The 19396-nt window shown below is 43.6% G+C and overlaps 1 protein-coding gene and 1 non-coding gene across 7 annotated transcripts in view; one reads left to right on the forward strand and one right to left on the reverse strand.

The window, feature by feature from the left end:
- The window catches only part of LOC102960672 (mitochondrial intermediate peptidase), a 162892-nt gene that overhangs the window by 73077 nt on the left and 70419 nt on the right, over nucleotides 1-19396 (reverse strand). The window lies entirely within an intron of this gene.
- TRNAQ-UUG lies at nucleotides 18910-18994 on the forward strand. Its single transcript has one exon. It is a non-coding gene; the product is annotated as a tRNA-Gln (tRNA).

A 19396-nucleotide genomic window follows, 5' to 3' on the forward strand; every position in this document is an offset into this window, starting at 1 on the left:
GCAGAGAAGAGGAGGGCTGCCGGCACGAGGTGAAAGAGCCGTGGGCAGGAAAAGCGGGTCCCACCGGGCTGGAGAGGCAGGCAGGAGCCAAGCGGGGACACTGGTCTCCACCCTCGGGAGTCCTCGGGGTAAGCCGCTGGGGAGTTTAGAGCAAAGGAGTCACAAGGTCAGGTTTGCGTTTCTGAAAGATCCCTTTGGCTGCAGTGGAGACACTGGATAGGAGGAAGGCGGAAATGGATCAGGAAAAAACAGGAGGCTATAGTTAGTGCCCCAGTGACGCACGTCAGCAACCTAAGCAACTGCTGGAATGACAGGGGCAGGGGCACCGCTCTAGACGGCTTGAGCTGAGTGGGAGGTGAGACCCAGAGACGGTGAATACATATGACCCAGCACCGTTTCCAGACGTGTGCGGAGAGGAGCAGGGTGAGGGCAGCAGGGGCAGAGGGGAGGAAGCTTTTGTTTGAGGTTGGGAAACGCACAAGCAGGCTCAAGACAGGCTGAAGGTAATGAGGCCTAGAGGGACACAAACTGGAGAAGAGGCCATGGGAGCCTGAGGTTCTTGAAAAAGAAGGGGACGCTGCACAGACCACAGGCGAGAGGCCGCTCGGGTGTAGGGCTCCCTGGACGGGCATCTCATAGGCGACGAGGTGGATTCTGAGGCTTAAGGAGGTTAGAGAAAGTTGGGGAGAGTGGTCCACTGAGTCATCAGCCCTGGGGGAGCTCTGGGATCGCAATCGGGCCCGGGATGCGGCAGCCCCGGGGATGGGGGGGTGGGCGCTGGATGAGGAGCATCCAGTCAGCAGTGGGAGACGCAGGGCTGGCAAGGCCCGTGGCGGGGTGCCCCCGCTGGAGGGGGTGTGGGGAAACGAGGAGCCGGGCGTCCCACAGCAGGCCAGGCAACTTTGAAAGGTTTACTCCTTCTGCTCTCCGGACAATGATACGGAAATGCCAAGTACTGGATCCCAGACCCAAACCCAACACACCCCTTTCCGTTCAGAGTCTTGACAGGCCAACCCCTCGGAGACAAACCCCCATAGAAATGGCACACGTCAAAGGAACAAATTTAATGAGGCTTAATTCTTTCCTTGTCGGGTTTACAATAAAACAAAAGATGCGAAGAAAGACACCACGTAAGAACAAGGACAGCTAAAAACAGTTCATCAAAACTTATGTAGTAAAAAGGAGACACGTGGGCTGCTGTAGTGACACAAAAAGTCACCGCCTGAGGAAGTGAGTACCATCGCTGCTGAAGGTGACATGGGACCTGCGGGTTACTTTGTGCCGCTTCCCGTGAATCTGTGATTATTTCAAAATCAAGGGATAGGTCCAAACAAACCTCCCAAAATTATGTCTTCAAGGCCTACTCTACATTCCGTAGTAAATTCAAGGAACGTTTTACCAAAAATATAAGTAGAAGTTACGTACGATGGGGGTAGACTGGTTCAAAGAAAAGAATCATAAATCCACCAAGTCGCAAATTAAATAGTATGTTTATAGCACGTGAGGTGTAAACAGAGAAACAGATTTTTTAAAAACCTCGTTTGGGGGACTAGGGATTCCCTTGTAAGGAGCACTGGGTACTGGACGGGAGTGCTGAATCACTGTTTTGTACACCTGAAATACTACACTGTACCCTAACCAAGGGGAATTTGAATAGAAACTTAAAAATAAATAAAAATCTAGTGTGGCTCTTGATCCATGGATTTTGGCTCTTCGTCTATTGAAATGAATCAGCGCATTTCAGCGGCTGGAAGGGATGTAAGCTTGTCACCGCTGCTCTATCTCCCGCAGTTTTAGTTCAGACCTCCACACCAAAGTGAGTATCACAATAAAGCCAGTTAAAGGAATTCTGGGGTTTCCCGGTGCATACACAAGTTACATTTACACTATGCTGTAGCCTATTGAGTGGGCAATACCATTATGCCTAAACAAAACAAAACAAAATATATATACCTTAATTTAAAAATACTTCATTACTAAAATATGCTAACCGTCCTCTAAGCTTCCGGTGAGTTGTAATCACCGATCACAGCTCACTGTGACAGATTCAATAATAACGAAAGTTTGAAATACTGCAAGAATTACCAAAATGTGACACAGAAACACAAAGGGGGCAAACCCTGTTGGAGATGCGGCACCCGCACACCTGCTTGGTGCAAAGTTGCCACAAAACATCAATTTGTAAAAAATGTAACATTTGAAAAGCACAATAAAGCGAAGCACAAGAAAATGAAGCATGCCTATGTTTATGTTATTCTCTTAGACAGTACTTCCTTTTTTTCTTACAAGAACAAAAATAGGACAAAACTTCAAATACCATACAAATTGATTTTCAAGTTATATGAGAATCTCTTTAATAAAAATATTTAGAAGTTAAATCTTAAAATTCAAATTAGAAAAATGTTTCCTGGGGGCGCGTGGGTGGCTCAGTCGGTTGAGCGTCCGACTTCGGCTCAGGTCATAATCTCAGGGTTCCTGAGTTCGAGCCCCGTGTCAAGCTCTGTGCTGATGCCTCGGAGCCTGGAGCCTGCTTCCGATTCTGTGTCTCCCTCTCCCTCTGCCCCAGAGTCATGATAATCAACATTGAAATCAACCAAATTTTGCTGTCCTTCCGGAAGTGGTTGTACCTACCGAGTGGCACAGATATTTCAATGGTCTCCTAATGTGAAGACACTCACATTTGATATACTGAAGAAACAGAATACGAATGCATCCAAGCGTCAGGTAATGAGCAACGATATATAAATAAAAATGCATTTAAGACACCCGAACCTCAAACAGTACTGCAATTAGTTTTCATTATATTAAATTAAAAATTTATAAAAGCCCATAGCATCAGAAATAACTGTTTCACCGTATCGTCAACCGCATTTTTTTTTTAATTTTTAAGTTTATTTATTTATTTTGAGATGACATTGACAGCACAAGTGGGGGAGGGACAGAGAAAGAGAGGGAGAGAGAGAGAGAATCTCGGGCAGGCTCTGCACTGTCAGCACAGAGCCCGACGCGGGGCCCGAACCCACAAACCATGAGTTCACGACCTGAGTGGAAACCAAGGGTCAGACAGACACTCAACCGACTGAGCCACCTGGGCGCCCCTCATCCCTTGCACTTTTTAGCAGATTCTACTTCAATCTTCATAATTTCCAAGGTAGGAAGTACGTTCATGGACCGCTAAGCCTCCGATCCCAACGATGACATGTCATTCCCAGCTCTCCTTGGGATCTGGACGCTGCCACCTACATTCAAGATTGAAAAGAATCCTACTAGCATACGAAGAATGCTATAAATCAAGAATAAAGTTCAGATCGACTAATTCGGGTAAACAATGATGTCATGAGACACCTGGGTGGCTCAGGTGGCTGAGCATCCAATTTCAGCTCCGGTCATGATCTCATGGTCTGTGGGTCCAAGCCCCACATCAGGCTCTGCACTCACAGCTCAGAGCCTGGAGCCTGCTTCGGATTCTGTGTCTCGTTCTCTCTCTCTCTGCCCCTCCCTTCTTGTGCTCTCTAAAAAATAAATAAACATTAAGAAAAAAAATTTTTTTTGAAGAATGATGTAAGAAATGGCACAACTGGACGGCTGTCTTGGGTCTTTCAGGCTATTTCCAGCATCTTTTTTTTTTTTTTTTTTTTTACATTCACGTTAGTTACACAGTGCAGTCTTAGCTTCAGGAGTAGAGCCCAGTGATTCATCTCTTACCTATGACACCCAGTGCCCATCACCCATTTAGCCTATCCCCTCACCCTTCCCCCATCCAGCAAGCCTCAGTTTGTTCTCTGTATTGAAGAGTCTCTTATGATTTGTGTCCCTCTTTTTTCCTTCCCTTCCCCTTCGTTTATCTGTTGAGTTTCTCAAATTCCACATATAAGTGGCATCATGCGATAGGTCTTTCTCTGACTGATTTATTCTGCTAAGCATAATACCCTCTAGTTCCATCCACGTTGTTGCAAACAGGAAGATTTCATTCTTTTTCACTGCCAAGTAGTATTCCATTGTATATATACACCACATCTTCTTTATCCATTCGTCAGTTGATGGACATTTGGGCTCTTTCCATAATTTGGCTATTGTTGATAGTGCTGCTGTAAACATTGGGGTGCATGTGTCCCTTCGAATCAGCATTTTTATGACCTTTGGATAAACTCCCAGTAGTGCAATTGCTGGGTCGTAGGGCAGTTCCATTTTTAATTTTTTGAAGAACCCCCATACTGTTTTCCAGAGTGGTATTTCCAGCATCCTTAACTTCTGCCTGCTAAAATGGCTACTCCACATCATCCCATATCCAGAGATACCATTGCTTCCAGGAGCCTTCTTCTTAGACTCGTTAGAGGAGAGCTGAGAGCATGGTCTGCCTTAAACCAACACCTGCCTCTGAACTCCCATTATTATGATTCACTGGAGCGTAAAGGAAAGAGAACAGGTTTCGGAGCCAGATGAAACCAAGTGTGAATCCTAACTGCACCATTTACCAGCACAGCGGCAGAATGTTGGAGGATGTACTGAACTTCTCTAAGACACGCTTTCCTCACTGGCAAGATGTTAATATTATCTTTTGGTGGAATTAGACGAGGACTGAACAACATAATGTAACTTAAAAACATACTATGTTAGACTAGATGCTGAATAAGTGGTGGGTAGTATTATTCCCTATTACACTAGCCCTGGGTAATACAATCATCATGGATTTCGACAAATTTTATTTATGTGTTACTGTTTTGTCTACATATTCTGTAAACACGGTCTGTTTTAGAGTCATAAATTCTTCGGAGACAGGAATTTTGGCTGAACAGTCCTCTTCCTGTGGCACCCAGTGATCAAGTTCTTCATAAGGAAATGTACTCTCATAGTTTCCTAATACTCTTCATTTGTAAACTAGTCCAAACACGTGTGATGAAACACACGTGCCTCCTCAAATTGCCCAGCTTGAGAAGAGGATACTTTCTCCACCGTGGTGATTATTTTAAGGTTTTTAGGCCACTGAAGTCCACCAACATGTCATTAGCCTATCTTCCAGATTTCAACGTCTGCCGCAAAACGTGGTCATCAACGCTCATTCGGAAAATCACTTTAGGTAGAATTGGTTATCAGACACGGAGTTCTTCATCTGTAGGGTTCAGCTCTCACTTAGAAAACACTGCTACTAATCAGAAAATGTTCCCTTGTCTGATGACGTTTTAACCGGATGTGTCTCATGCTATGGATCTTGATAGTTCGAACTTCCATAGTTTCTGGTGAGGAGTCTGCTGTCATTTCTATCTGTGGCTGTCTTTATTTTTTCCTGTGGCTGCCTTCAGAGTTCTCTCTTTATTTTTGACCATGGAGTCTCTAAGTGTGTTCTCTTTGTTACCTGTCCCACTTGGGGTTCTCAAAGCGTCCTGGATCTCTGGCTTGGTTTTCATTATTTTGGGCAAATCCTCAGCCGTTATCCCTTCAAACAGTTCTTCTGCCTCATTAGCTCTCTCTTCTCCTTTGTGGAGCTCCATTGGCCCCGAAGTTCTTGGATGCTCTGTTCTGTCCCTGTCCCTACTCCTTCCTCCCCCTTGTATTTCAGCTTGGGTAATTTCTACTGACCTCCCGTTAAGTTCACGGAGCTCACATTCTTCCCTCGGCTGTGTCAAGTGCACGGATGAGCCCCTCAAAGGAATTCTTCTCATAGGACCTCATGGCTTTACTTCCTGCGTTTCCATCTGGGCGTGTCGCACACTCACCACCTCCTGTTTCATCTGTTCATACAGGTTGCCCACCTTTTCCTTCAACAGACTGATTGAAATCCCTGTCTTCTGACAGTTCCTTTAAAGCTGTGCTAGTTCTTAGTTATTCTCAAGTCCCTGAGTCTGATTCTGTTGCTTTCTTGATCTTTGCCCAAGGAGGCAGGGTTCTGTGGTGTTTCTGCACAGCCGCCAGTCACCTCCTGTAGGCCTGCAACACTGAGGGTGGCCCCAGGTGGTCTCCCACCCCGCACCCACAGGTTCTCAGCACACCTGGTGACGGCCGATGGAAAAGAGCCTACAGGGGGGTGCAAACTCCCTCTGTATCGGGGCCCTCAGCTCTTCCAGACTGACAGGCCAGCCCACACTTGGCCCCCAACAATCTGTGAAGATGTTCTCTGGTTTTTCCTCACCCTTCTGCAAGGCAGCCTGGCCTTCTGCCATGCTTCGCCACAGGTGAGCCAGCCTGCATCTCCGGGATTCAGGCCACTTCACGGGCCTGTGACCTCAACTCTCGTAAGAGCTCAAGAAAAGTTAGGGTTTGGGGCGCCTGGGTGGCTCAGTCGGTTAAGCGGCCGACTTCGGCTCGGGTCACGATCTCGCGGTCCGTGAGTTCGAGCCCCGCGTCGGGCTCTGTGCTGACAGCTCGGAGCCTGGAGCCTGTTTCAGATTCTGTGTCTCCCTCTCTCTCTGACCCTCCCCTGTTCATGCTCTGTCTCTCCCTGTCTCAAAAATAAAAAACGTTAAAAAAAATTTAAAAAAAAAAAAGTTAGGGTTTTATCTTTTGCCTGTGGTTAGCTTGGAAGCGGTGCCCTGTGTACCTTCGACATGCCCAACCGTTCAGACTTTCATCACTAATACCACTTAGGCTTTTAGCTCCCAAAGGAAAAAGAAAGGCAGTAGAGCTTTGTAAAGGGTGAACTACTCTCCACTAAGTCAGGCACAGACACCGTTAAAGATTATTAAGAAGAAACTTGCAATGCAGGCATCTACAAGTATCAGTTAGTAGGTTTTAGCCGAAAGACAGTTCACTCAACAAATATTTATTCATTGCCCATCATGTGACAGGCGAAGTTGATATATCAGTGAATCAGATTGATAAAAATCTCAGTTCTCAAGGAATTTATATTCTAGGAGACCCTGGTAGTATTATTTTTACATTTTTTTAAATGTTTTTTTAATTTATTTTTGAGACAGAGAGAGAGCATGAGCAGGGGAGAGGCGGGGGGTGGGGGGTGGGGACAGAATCCGAAGCAGGCTCCAGGCTCTGAGCTGTCAGCCCAGAGCCCAACGCGGGGCTCGAACCCATGAACCGTGAGATCATGACCTGAGCCGAAGTCGGACGCCCAACCCACTGAGCCACCCAGGTGCCCCCTGTTAGTATTTTTTTTTTTTCTTAGTATTATTTTTAAATTACCAATGAGGGGATGGACACTTTCCCACGGTACCTAGAATGGCAACTTATACTAAGAATTTATTGAGTGAATGGATGCTTTTAATATATATTGAGTGATCATTATATATATTGGTGCTTTTAGTATATACTGAGATCATGTATTTGTGTATTTTACCATTTCATTTCCTTTGGAAGTCTATGAATGTGAATCACATGCACTATCTAACCCTCATTGACTATCTGTTGACTACTGCTATTATTTAAATATAAGGTAAGCAAACTCACAAAGGAACTTAAAGTGTATAAAGACTGCATCTGTAAACAGCATGGGAATCCACGCAGTTTGACCCTTTTGGTCAACCTAAAGGAGATGGTGCTTTAAATCTCTGTCATTTTATTCTTTAAGCCACAGGATTTAAATTTATTTTCAGTTCACTTAGGTATCTCTCCTGATTCAACACCGTAACTCAGGTATAATGCCGCTTGGCGGTAAAACTAACCCTTTGCAAAATTTTATTAACACTCCAACAAGTTCCTCCCAAAAAAGGATGAGCAGTGATAATAAAAATTTCAGTGAATATTAATTAGCGTTTAATTAACAGATGATGAAGTTAAGATGGGGAAGGAAAGGCAGGAAAAAAAAATGAGGTCAGCATGGAGGTTAGGCCTGCGATACCACAGTTTGAGATGGAAAAACGATGAATCTGTGTGGCGTATATTTTGCCTGAGGTACACAGCGAACTTTCCACTGAAGAGAGAACAGACGAAAAAACAGACGAATAAAGCTTTTCATTCAAAGTGTCCCACAGACAGCACCATGCACATCTCTTCCTGAAGGGAATTACAGATGTGTCCTTAAAAATGAGTCAAATAGGGTTGCCTGGGAGGCTCAGTCGGTTGAGCGTCCGACTTCGGCTCAGGTCACGATCTCACGGTTTGTGAGTTCGAGCCCCACGTCGGGCTCTGGGCTGACAGCTTGGAGCCTGGAGCCTGCTTCGGATTCTGTGCCTCCCTCTCTCTCTGTGCCCCGCCCCCAGCTTGCACTCTGTCTCTCCCTCTCTCAAAAATAAATAAACATTAAAAAATTTTTTAAAAAATGAGTTAAATAACCAAACAAGTGAGAGACTCTTCCTACAGTCGTCATTTTGTATCTAGGGAATCCAACTGCGTGTGAAGTTCCTCGACCTTCGCTGGGCACTGGCCGAGTCCCAGGCCCGTGTTCACTGAGGGGAGGCCCTGCTCTGTGGTGAAAGACACAGTGATAAAAGCAGGTCAGATTGGTCCATGAGATTCCCCCCAAATACATTTCTTTCCTGCAGATTCCCAATTCAAATCAGCATATTAAAAGTTATGAGCAGTCCTCGCTTCTGAGGATAGAAATCTTAATTAATTTCTACACGCATTTCCCCAAATTATTTGAGCACAGAACATGTTTCCACTCCCTAATTCATCTTTACAGAAGGAAGAGATTTAATATACAGGACACCAGTTGGGAAATAGTTTGCTACGGAAATTAAACGTAAACCGTACGTAAAAGAAAAGTTATTACAAATAAAGCTTCTTTAAAAATGCACAAATGCAGCTGTTATCATGCTCATTAATCTTTACATTTCCTGCTGATCCTAACTTTATACACACTTTCTTCGGAAAGCTTCTTTTCAGTTCTTTAAATCCCGTCTTGGCACCCTCCTCTCCAGAGGCCGGCAGGCCCCCCAGGTTTTCTGGACACTGGTCTCCAGCAGCTTCCTCGGCCCCACCAGTTCAGTGCCTCGGTCCGAGCGGTGGTCTCGAACTCACGCAAGCTGATGGAGCTCACGAGCGCGAACACACTAACGTGCCAGGAAACAAACGGGCCGAGTTCCCGAGGGACGCTTTTCTCTAGCGTCCTCCCTGCATTAGCACATCCTGAAGCCCCTCTGCCTTCTCGGCTGCAAACCACCTGCCGTTCTCCGCCAAGCCGCAGACGGAAGACAGGCCAGCCTCGCACAAGAGTCCACACTGGAAACGCCAAACAGTCCCGGGCCCGAACCCCACGCCGCTCCCCTGCAAAATTCTTTTCCTACAGCAAAAAGAGGCAAATTTCTACTTTGCTCCTTTTCAGGTATGTCCTGCTCTCGGTACTGTTTCCACAGAGCCATTTTCATTAAACACAATAGTACATCTAGTCGTACCCTTAACAAAGCTTAGCCGTCTGCAGCCTTTCGAGCGGTCTTAGTGTAGAGCTGTTCAGACATGGTGTTTCTAAAGCCACTGGTACCTCGACAAGGGCAGACTGTTTTGAACAAGGTTACAAAACACCAATGCGGATTGATTTCAAAATGACATTTACTGGATGAACATTATATGTCAGATAATTTAAGCCCTAGCCTGGGTTTCTTTTAGAGACACACCTGCAGGGGTTTTGTCTCGTATCGAGGGTTGCCAGGTCTGAAGCAGCCCTGGCTTGACGCTGGCTGATTTCCGCGTGTACAGAGCAGAGCTCTGCCCAGGGAAGCGGACAAAGCCGTGAAGGCAAGTCAGGTTTGGGAGGGAGACCGACCCACTGGGCTCATCTTCGCCGAGCATCCCGCTGTGTGCGAGGGACCCTACTAAGCAGCTGGGGACCCTTCCGGCTCCCCTACCAGGAACAGGAAAAGGGATGTATGCGGAAACCAACAATGCAAGGGGAAACGCCCCAAGAACCACAGAAGAGGTACAGACAGAACAAGGGAGGAATGAATTGAGAAGACGGTCATTATTAGAAGTGCCCAAGAGGGGGCGCCTGGGTGGCTCAGTCAGTTAAGCATCTGACTTCAGCTCAGGTCCTGATCTCGTGGTCTGCGGTCCATGGGTTGGAGCCCCATGTCAGGCTCTGTGCTGACAGCTCGGAGGCTGGAGCCTGCTTCAGATGCTGTGTCTCCCTCTCTCTGCTCCTCCCCGCTACTCTCTCTCTCTCGCAAAATAATAAACATTAAAAATTTTTTAAAAAGTGTCCAAGAAGCAATTACTCTAATTATTATTCTAATTATGCCTCCTATACTATTAGTGTGGTGGTATTTCTATTTCAAAGATTCACCCTCACTCTAAGATACACAAAGACACTGTGGGTATCTATCCCCGCTGTTGTAAAGAGGAAAACGGTAGAAATGTTGTTTCTACAACTGGAGCCTAAGATGCCAATAATTAGCTATGGTGACCTAATGCATCTGAATAATTCATTACGAGTTTTTCCACAACTATCTTTGATCTTTATTTAAAAATAAGAATCCTTGTGTTATTTCTGAAGAAGTAAGATCTGGCTTGGCAGGACTACAACAAAGACAAAGCAGTCGGTCTCATAACAAATGGCAAGCCCCCTGTAAAGTACAAAACTGTGGCCCAAGTCTCAGAGTCTGGGAGGCTACACTGCCCCACCCGAGGGTTCAGCTATGTATAGAGTTCCTATTTCTCGACGTTAGTTCATTCACTCATCCTTTATCCATTGATGCATCCGGTGGTTTAAATTTAAATTTCTGGAGCCCCAACCAGACTCTGAGGCACAGCCACCACGGTGTGAAAGTTCCCTTGAAAGCACCCTAGGGACCAGAGGGCCCATCTTTCTCTGTGCACCCAAAGCACACGGCTAGCCTAGAACCTGGTCCCACACGCATCTGTTCTTTTTAATTTTTTGTTAATGCCAGAACAGAACTCTGGCCAGGAAGAGAAGACCGTAAAATTGATCCTTCCTTCTGTCAAGAAGGTGAAGTCTGGTCTCCTGCTTATAATTAAAATATGAATAATAAGAACAATAATTACCCAGCTACGTGAAGCCCAAAGCAAGTAAAGACCAGCAGTCTCAGCATGAATCGGGAGCTTCTCGGAAATACAAATTCTTGGGCGTTCCACACCCACTGAATCAGAATCTACATTTCAACCGGATCTGCAGGTGATTTTATGCATGTTAAAGTCTGAGATGTTCTGACTTCAAAAAACATCATCACAATTAGCTGCTCGACAAAGGTGGGTAGAGTTCAATCCTCCTAGTTTTACAAGCGGAACTGCCTACAGGGAGGTAGCACCACGAGAAAGAGGACACCTCTGAGGTCGGGCACCTTGCATCTGCCATCGCAATTAGTAAGAAGACTCAACGCAGGAGTTATTCGGTCCACCTGAGCACAGGATTAACTAACTGGATGAAATTCAAGTCACGGCACCAAACGCATCTGTCTTGCTGAGCGCGGTCATCGCGACGGTGACCACGCACGCAGCGCATGGCCCTGACAGTCCCAGGTTAGGCCGCCTGTTTGGGTGTGATTACGAAGGGCGCCCCTCTTCCCTCCCAGCAGTGGCTTGGCTTGGACAACAGGTTACATCATTGTCCCGGTAACAACTGAGTTCCTTGAGAGCTTCAGACACCATTAATTGTGCAGTGAGCCTTACCTACACCGCCTCCCCAGAGGAAGGAAGGCGCTTACTGTGTTCTTGGGATAGACACGAGCCGCACTGACGGCTGACCATACACGGAACAAAACTGTTAAAATAACAATAGCTTTTCTGTTATATAAAGAAAGCACAGGGGCACCTGGGTGGCTCAGTCGGTTCAGCCTCAGACCCTTGATTTCAGCTCAGGTCATGATCCCACGGTTTGTGGGTTTGAGGCCCGCATCGGGCTCCGCACGGTCAGTGCTTAGGGTTCCCTCTCTCCCTCTCTCCCTCTCTCTCTCTCTCTCTCTCTCTCTCTCTCTCTCTCTCAGCCCCTCCCCCACTGGCTCATGTGTGCTCTCCCTCTTCCTGAAAAATAAATAAATAAACTTTGAAAAAAAAAAGCACAGGGGCACCTGGGTGGCTCAGCCGGTTAAGCGTCCGACTTCGGCCCAGGTCATGATCTCGCGATTCGTGAGTTCGAGCCCCGCGTCGGGCTCTGTGCTGACGGCTCAGAGCCTGGAGCCTGCTTCAGATCCTGTGTCTCCCTCTCTCTCTGACCCTCCGCCATTCATGCTCTGTCTCTCTCTGTCTCAAAAATAAATAAACATTAAAAATTAAAAAAAAAAAAAAGCACAACATTTTTGGAAGGTTTCAGGCTATCGTCAAAAAATGCAAATGTCTTAGGGAACTTGGCATTACTTGAATTCTCTGGATGCTTCTCCATGAGCTCAACTTGTAAGCATGTAACCTCATCAATTTGCCAGACATTTTCTATCACTTCACAATCTCACCAGTCCAATTTAAATAACATCTTGCTAAAAGTTTTGGCATCAAATTCTTCCAGGGCCACATCACCATGATAAAATATCTTGTTTTATTTATGACCACTTAGAAAATTTATTACGGTAAAAGCTGCATAAATATTAAAAGTTCAGACATCCTCTGGTACAAATCCTTGTTATGGTAATAATTCACCTCTTCCCAAAGCAAAGAACTCCGGCCATTGATATCCTTTGGGAACGTGCTGGATCTAATGACATAAACTTGTTGAGACATGGTCATCCAGAGCAAGAAAAGCCTTCGGAGGCAGAAAGCCAAGCATCAAAGCGGCTTGAGTTCTACAGCTTGATCCCATACCAAGCGCTAAATCTCTGCGCGTGTCTGTGGTGGGAAAACAACTAGATTCGGCACGCAGCGACTAGTCTGTTTTGCTATTAACCCATAATTCAGATGGCATATAATCAATATAACGAAAAAGCTGCCTCGTCCCAAAGAGACAAAATCTCAGATCTAAATCCACAGGAAGTAACATTGCTATCAACTTACATGAGTTTTAGTGTTGTTTTCTGACAAATTGAGACGTAATGAGAAGAAAGAACCTTTAGAAATGCGTACACGTTATCACGGACTCGCTGATGGTTCAGAGAAAGAAGCAGAAGTATTGTGACATTTTAATGTGTGACAGAGGTCTCAATTCCATTTTTTGCTTTAAACAATTTCGAGAATATTGGTCTGCATACATTACTAAATTTGACAGAATAGAGTTCTTGAGGTAAGTATGGAGGCATAGTTTTTAACTTCTAAATTTTCAGTTTTTATTTTATATAAAAGAGCAGAAGTCTCAGACAAGTTCAGCAACTGACCAGAGGTCAACTGTGTGTGGGGGGCACAGGGGGGGAGTGGGGGGCAGGCACGGTCAGACCCGCCTCTGCCTCCCAGTTCCATGTTCCTGTCTAGACATAATTGAAAAGCATTAACACTGAAAATAAGAAAAGTTTCAAAACAACTGAAACCTGCCAAAACTAATCTAGTTCCAGTGGCACTATAATTTTTACCTTCAATCCTTGTTCGTATCTCCCGAAAGAGAATGACAGGAGAAGATTTATGACAAGCCTATCTGTCTCCTTGGAAATAGATCTTAAGCAATTTTGGCTTTGGGCTGACTTTCACAAAGTAAGGGAACAGACTAATCTTACGGTGACACAGCACAGAACGGTTCCAAAACGAAAGCACTAGATTTCCACATTCTAAAAATAACACCTACAATGGAAACGGGTCTGTTATTTTCTGAGACAGATTGTGTAAGAAGTAGAAACCATTTTCTACCACAGCAAAACTGGGGAAAGAAAACACCCACATTGTAATACAGATTTTAGCAACTCTGACAGAACTTTGAGGAAGTTCTGATGTGAACCTAACAGGCCTACTAATAGATCACAAATGGAAACTAAGAGACCAACCCCGATGTTACTATTGTGTGACCTTTGGCAAGTGACTTAACCTAAGTCAGTTTCCGTAAAGTGTGGACGGCCACGTGCCCACTTCATACATTGCTAGATAGGATTAAATAAGATAGAACTTAATAGTAAATGCTCATTCCCATTACTTATTGTCTGATAAATATTTTGTGACAAAGATGACTCAAGCAACAAGCGTTTTAGTGGTTAATGGGCAAAACTGTATAAAAATTGTGGTTTCTCTCAAAAATCAAAAGACTATACATTTTTTACTTTTAAGTAATCTCTACACCCAGCACCCAAGGTGGGGCTCAAACACACAACCCCAAGATTGAGGGCCGCATGCTCCACTGACTACTAAGCCAGCCAGGTGCCCCTCATGTGACTATATTTAATGTTTAGTGACATAGCTGGGTTGAAAAATGATCAGAAGAGACTTTAAGATGAAGCATTATGAAAATTAAGAAGACAACACATGAGGAAGAAAGAAGGAGCTCCTCAGAAAAATATAACAATTCTGTATGTTTATGCATCTAATAAAATATGCTCTAAGGGCGCCTGGGTGGCTCAGTCGGTCAAGTGTCCGACTTCGGCTCAGGTCATCATCTCACGGCTCGTGAGTTCAAGCCCTGCATCGGGCTCTGTACTGACAGCTCGTAGCCTGGAGCCTGCTTTGGATTCTGTGTCTCCCTGTTTCTCTGTCCCTCCCCCACTCTCGCTCTCTCTCTCTCAAAAATAAATAAACATTAAAAAATTTTTTTAAATATATGCTCAAAGTACATAGAGTAAAAAGAAACAGAAAAATTTCCAAGGCAGTGGAAATACTAGGTATGAGGCCATAATGACACATACCTGTTATTATACACTTGTCCAAACTCACAGGATGTACACAACCAAGAGTGAACCGTACTGTAAACTGTGGACTTGGGGTGATTACCACGTGTCCGTGTAGGTCCATCAATTGTAATAAACGTACCACTCTGTTGGGTGATGCTGATGACGGGGGAAGCTATATACCTGTGTGGGGCGCACACAGGGTATATGGGAAACCTCTGTACTGTCCCCTCAAGGTTGCTGGAAACCTAAATTGCCCTAAATAAATCAAGTCCTAATTTTAAAAAATAGGTAAAACTAAGGTGAAAAGGTGATCTACGCATCATCCTGGAAGATTTCCGCCTCTCAATTTTTGTCAGTTCAAAAAAACTAGTTACATATAAAAAATCTAAACAACACAATTAAAAGACGGACTTAACACACTTATATGAAAGCCCAGATCCAATAATTAGAAAATATACAACGTGCTCAAGCACACACAAAACATTTCCAAAAAACCGATGATCCAGTAAGATGTAAAATACCAACAACGGCAAACAATCAAAACTCATTAGACTAACTAGTTACGTATTGGTAAACAACAACAACAAAACAAAACAAAAAAATCATAACTCCTCTGCAAAGGCTTAAAAATTTTAAACTTTACTTCGAACAACTTGTTGCTCAAAGAGGATATTACAATGGAAATCAGCAACATTAGAAATATTTTGTATTGGGAGCCTGGGTGGCTCAGTCGGTTAAGCGGCCGACTTCGGCCCAGGTCATGATCTTGTGATTCGTGAGTTCAAGCCCCGCGTCAGGCTCTGTGCTGGTGGCTCAGAGCCTGGAGCCTGTTTCAGATTCTGTGTCTCCCTCTCTCTCTGACCCTTCCCCATTCATGCTCTCTCTCTGTCTCAAAAATAAATAAACATTAAAAAAATAAAAAATAAATAAAAAAAAAAAGAAATATTTTGTATTGAAAGCATGGCATGCAGCTAGAACACCGTATCCGCACAATTTATAATTATAATTGTAGCGCTGGGAGCCTGGGTGGCTCAGCTGGTTAAGTGTCCAATTCTTGATTTTGACTCAGGTCATGATCTCACAGGTTCATGGGATTGAGCTCACATGGGGCTCTGCAGCTGACAGCCAGAGCCTGCGTCGGATCTCTCTCTCCTCTCTTTTTGCCCCTTCCCCCAGCTTGCGTATGTTGCACACTCTCTCTCTAAAGAAATAAACTTAAAATAAAATAAAATAAAATTATGGCGTTGAAACTTGAACAGGTATGTTAGATATACTGAAATTTAATTAGGTCAGTGTGTACCTTGATTGAGAGATATAAACAAAGAAGGAGGAAGGAGAGAATAATAAAACAGAAACTAATTAATGTTAAAACAAACAAAATGAAAAGTATAAACAGAGTGTGCATTAGTTCTTTGAAAACAGTAAAAAGACCAACTTCTGCCAAAATTAATAGAGAAAAAAACAAGAGAACAATATGAGGAATGAAAAGGATAGAACTTAACTACACATTGAGCAGGATTTGAAAGATGAAAGAATGCCATAAATAACTTTATCCCAATAAACTTGAAAACTTGGATTAAATGGGTGAATTTCCAGAAAATTACAACTTAGCAAAGCTTACTTAAGAAGAAAAGAAGGCCCAAAGACTCTTAGGACTATTAAGGAATCAGTCATTTAAAATATCTTCCCACAGAGAAAATAATAGACCCCGAGCGGCTTTATAGATGAATTCTGACAAAGTTTCAAGAAACAGATTATTACAATTTTATAAAAGCACTTCTAAGGAACAGGGAAAAAAAAAAAGGAGCATTTGGAAACTCATTTCATGAAATGGTATATTCTTATTACCAACACACAGCAAAGAGCAAGGGGACAAAGCAAAATCACAAGTCAGTCTCTCATAAGTACAGATGCAAAAATCCCCTGTATTAAAAACATCAGCGGGGCACCTGAGTGGTTCAGTCGGTTGGGCATCCGACTTCAGCTCAGTCATGATCTCACAGTTCGTGAGTTCGAGCCCCATGTCGGGCTCTGTGCTGACAGCTCAGAGCCTGGAGCCTGCTTCAGATTCTGTGTCTCCCTCTTCCTCTGTTCCTCTCTCACTCACACTGTCTCGCTCTATCTCTCAAAAAAGGAATACATGTTAAAAAAAAAAAAAAATTAAAAAACATTAGCAAACTGAAGCCAGCACTGTGTTAAAAATAGTAAGACAAAGCCTATCTAATCCTGCCATACAAAAATGGCTTAACATTCACTATATGAACGGCTCAAAGAAAAAGTACAGCCCGATTACCTGAAAAGATGGAACGTGCACACGTGTGCACGCACACACACACATCTGAAAACATGCAACACCTACTGATAATTTTTAAAAAGTAACTAGACATAGGAAGGAATCTCCTTTTCCTGCTATCTCCACCAAATCTACAACAAACATCTTCCTTTATGGTAAAACACTGAAAACATTTCCTTTAGAAATCAGGACAAAGGCAAACCATGCCCATATCACAGCTTCTATTCAACATTGTACTAGAGGTTCTAGTAAGTCAAATAGGGCAAGAAAGAGAAATAAAAAGATGTAGGAGTTGAAAAGGGAAAGTAAAATTACCATTTTTGCAGAATTAACTGGTTGAAAAAGTAACAAAGTCTACACGTAAGTTATCTGAATTAAAAAGAAAGTTTACCAAAGTGTCTGGAAATATGATCTATATATAAAAGAAGGATAAATAACACCTTTAAGTACCAGCAACAATTAGAAAATATAATTTTTAAAAATATATTATTTATAATAGTATCAAAAAGGTTGGGCATCTAAGACTAAGCATAACAAAAGTTGAGCCTTAGGGAAAAAATTTAAACTTTATTAAAAGAGGCATCTGAGTGGCTCAGTCGTTGAGCGTCCCACTTTGCCTCAGGTCATGATCTCGTGGTTTGGGAGTTCGAGGCCCACGTCGGGCTCCCTGTTGTCAGCATACAGTCTGCTTCAGATCCTCTGTCCTTCCCTCTCTGCCCCACCCCCACCCCGCCGCTTGCACAGGCTCTCGCTCCCTCTCTCTCTCAAAAATAAATAAACATTTAACAAAGACTTAACAAATGGAAGAATATATCACATTCATGCATCTGAATATCAATATGGAGAGATATCAGTTCTCCCCAAATTGATCTTCAGATTTAATATAATGTCAACCAAATTCTTCTCACAGTTATTTTTTTAAAAAATAGGCAAGTTAATTCGAAATCTATATGAAAGAACACAAAAGCCCAAAACTGGACAAGAAATCTTTTAAGAATAAAGAAAGCCTTGATAAAGTTTACTACAATAAAGACAGCATGGGTACTGGTTATCAGGGCAGACGATGTAAACAATGGAATAAAAGAAAAATCCCATAAACAGATTACTGCATATAATGGGTATGTGCTTTATGACGGGTCCCTGGAGAAAGAATAAATGGTGCTGGGATGATGGTTACTATAGGGAAGAAAGGATGTTAAACTCTACCTTATACTAAACCAAAGAGAATTTCCAACTTGATTATAGACACCTAAAAATAAAGAAAAAACATTAAACATTTCTTCTGTTTTCAGAAGAAAACAATATTGTATGGCTTTTAAGGAAACAAATGTTTCTCAAATAAGATCTAAAAAGCACGAACTGGGGAGCCTGAGTGGCTCAGTCAGTTGAGCATCCAACTATTGATTTCGGCTCAGGTCACGATCTCTTGGTTCGTGGGTTTGAGTCCCTGCGCCGGGCTCGGCACTGACAGTGCAGAACCTACCTGCGATTCTCTGTCTCCCTTTCTTTCTGCCTCTCTCTCTCTCTCTCTCTCGAAAATAAATAAACTCAAAAAAAATTTTTTAATTAAAAAATAAAAAGCACTAACTATACAGAAAAGATTGCTAAATTCAACAACATTAAAATGAAGGAATTAAATCCATCAAAAGATACCATAAAGAAAGTGAACAGACAAGCCATAAACTGAGGGAAGGCATATGCCTAACACAGGGCTATTCTAACATATCAAGAAAGGGGAGAAATCAGTAAGAAAAAAGTAAACCGCCATAAAGAAAAATGCTCGTAAGACAAACAGACACATGACAGAAAACAAAAGCGAGCAATAAAAACATACGGGGTGTGGGGCACCTGGGTGGCTCAGTTGGCTAAGCACCCGACTTCGACCTAGGTCATGATCTCTCTGTTTCTGTGTGTGAGCCCTGTTTCAGGCTCTGTGCTGACGGCTCAGAGCCTGGAGCCTGCTTCAGATTCTGTGATTCCCTCTCTCTGCCCCTGTCTGCCCCCCTCTCAAAAATAAATAAAAATTTTTAAAAAAACAACATACAAGGTGCTTGGGTGGCTCAGTTGGTTAAGCGTCTGACTTTGGCTCAGGTCGTGATCTCACGGTTCATGGGTTCGAGCCCCATGTCGGGCTCTGTGCCGACAGCTTAGAGCCTGGAGCCTGCTTCGGATTCTCTCTGCCCCTCCCCCACTCATGCTCTGTCTCTACCAAAACTAAGCATTAAAAAAACACACACACACACAAAAAGATGTTCAACCTTAAAAAGTAGCCAGGGAACGTTGCTGCCAATCAAGGCCACAACAGCATTCCATTTCTTAACTACAAAACTGGCAAAATTCAGACTCTGACAATATCAAATGTTGATGAGGATGTGGTGTGATGGGAACCATCGCTGAGAGGAGGGAGAATAAGCAGAAATATTTTGAAAAGCAATCTGGCATTATCACGTAAACTTAAAAACACGCATCCCCTCCCAAACCCAGCAATTTCGGTCCTGCACACGAATATAAAACACAGAACTGTGTGGACTAGCGC

Source organism: Panthera tigris, chromosome A1 (assembly GCF_018350195.1).
Source record: "Panthera tigris isolate Pti1 chromosome A1, P.tigris_Pti1_mat1.1, whole genome shotgun sequence".
Lineage (NCBI taxonomy): Eukaryota > Metazoa > Chordata > Mammalia > Carnivora > Felidae > Panthera > Panthera tigris.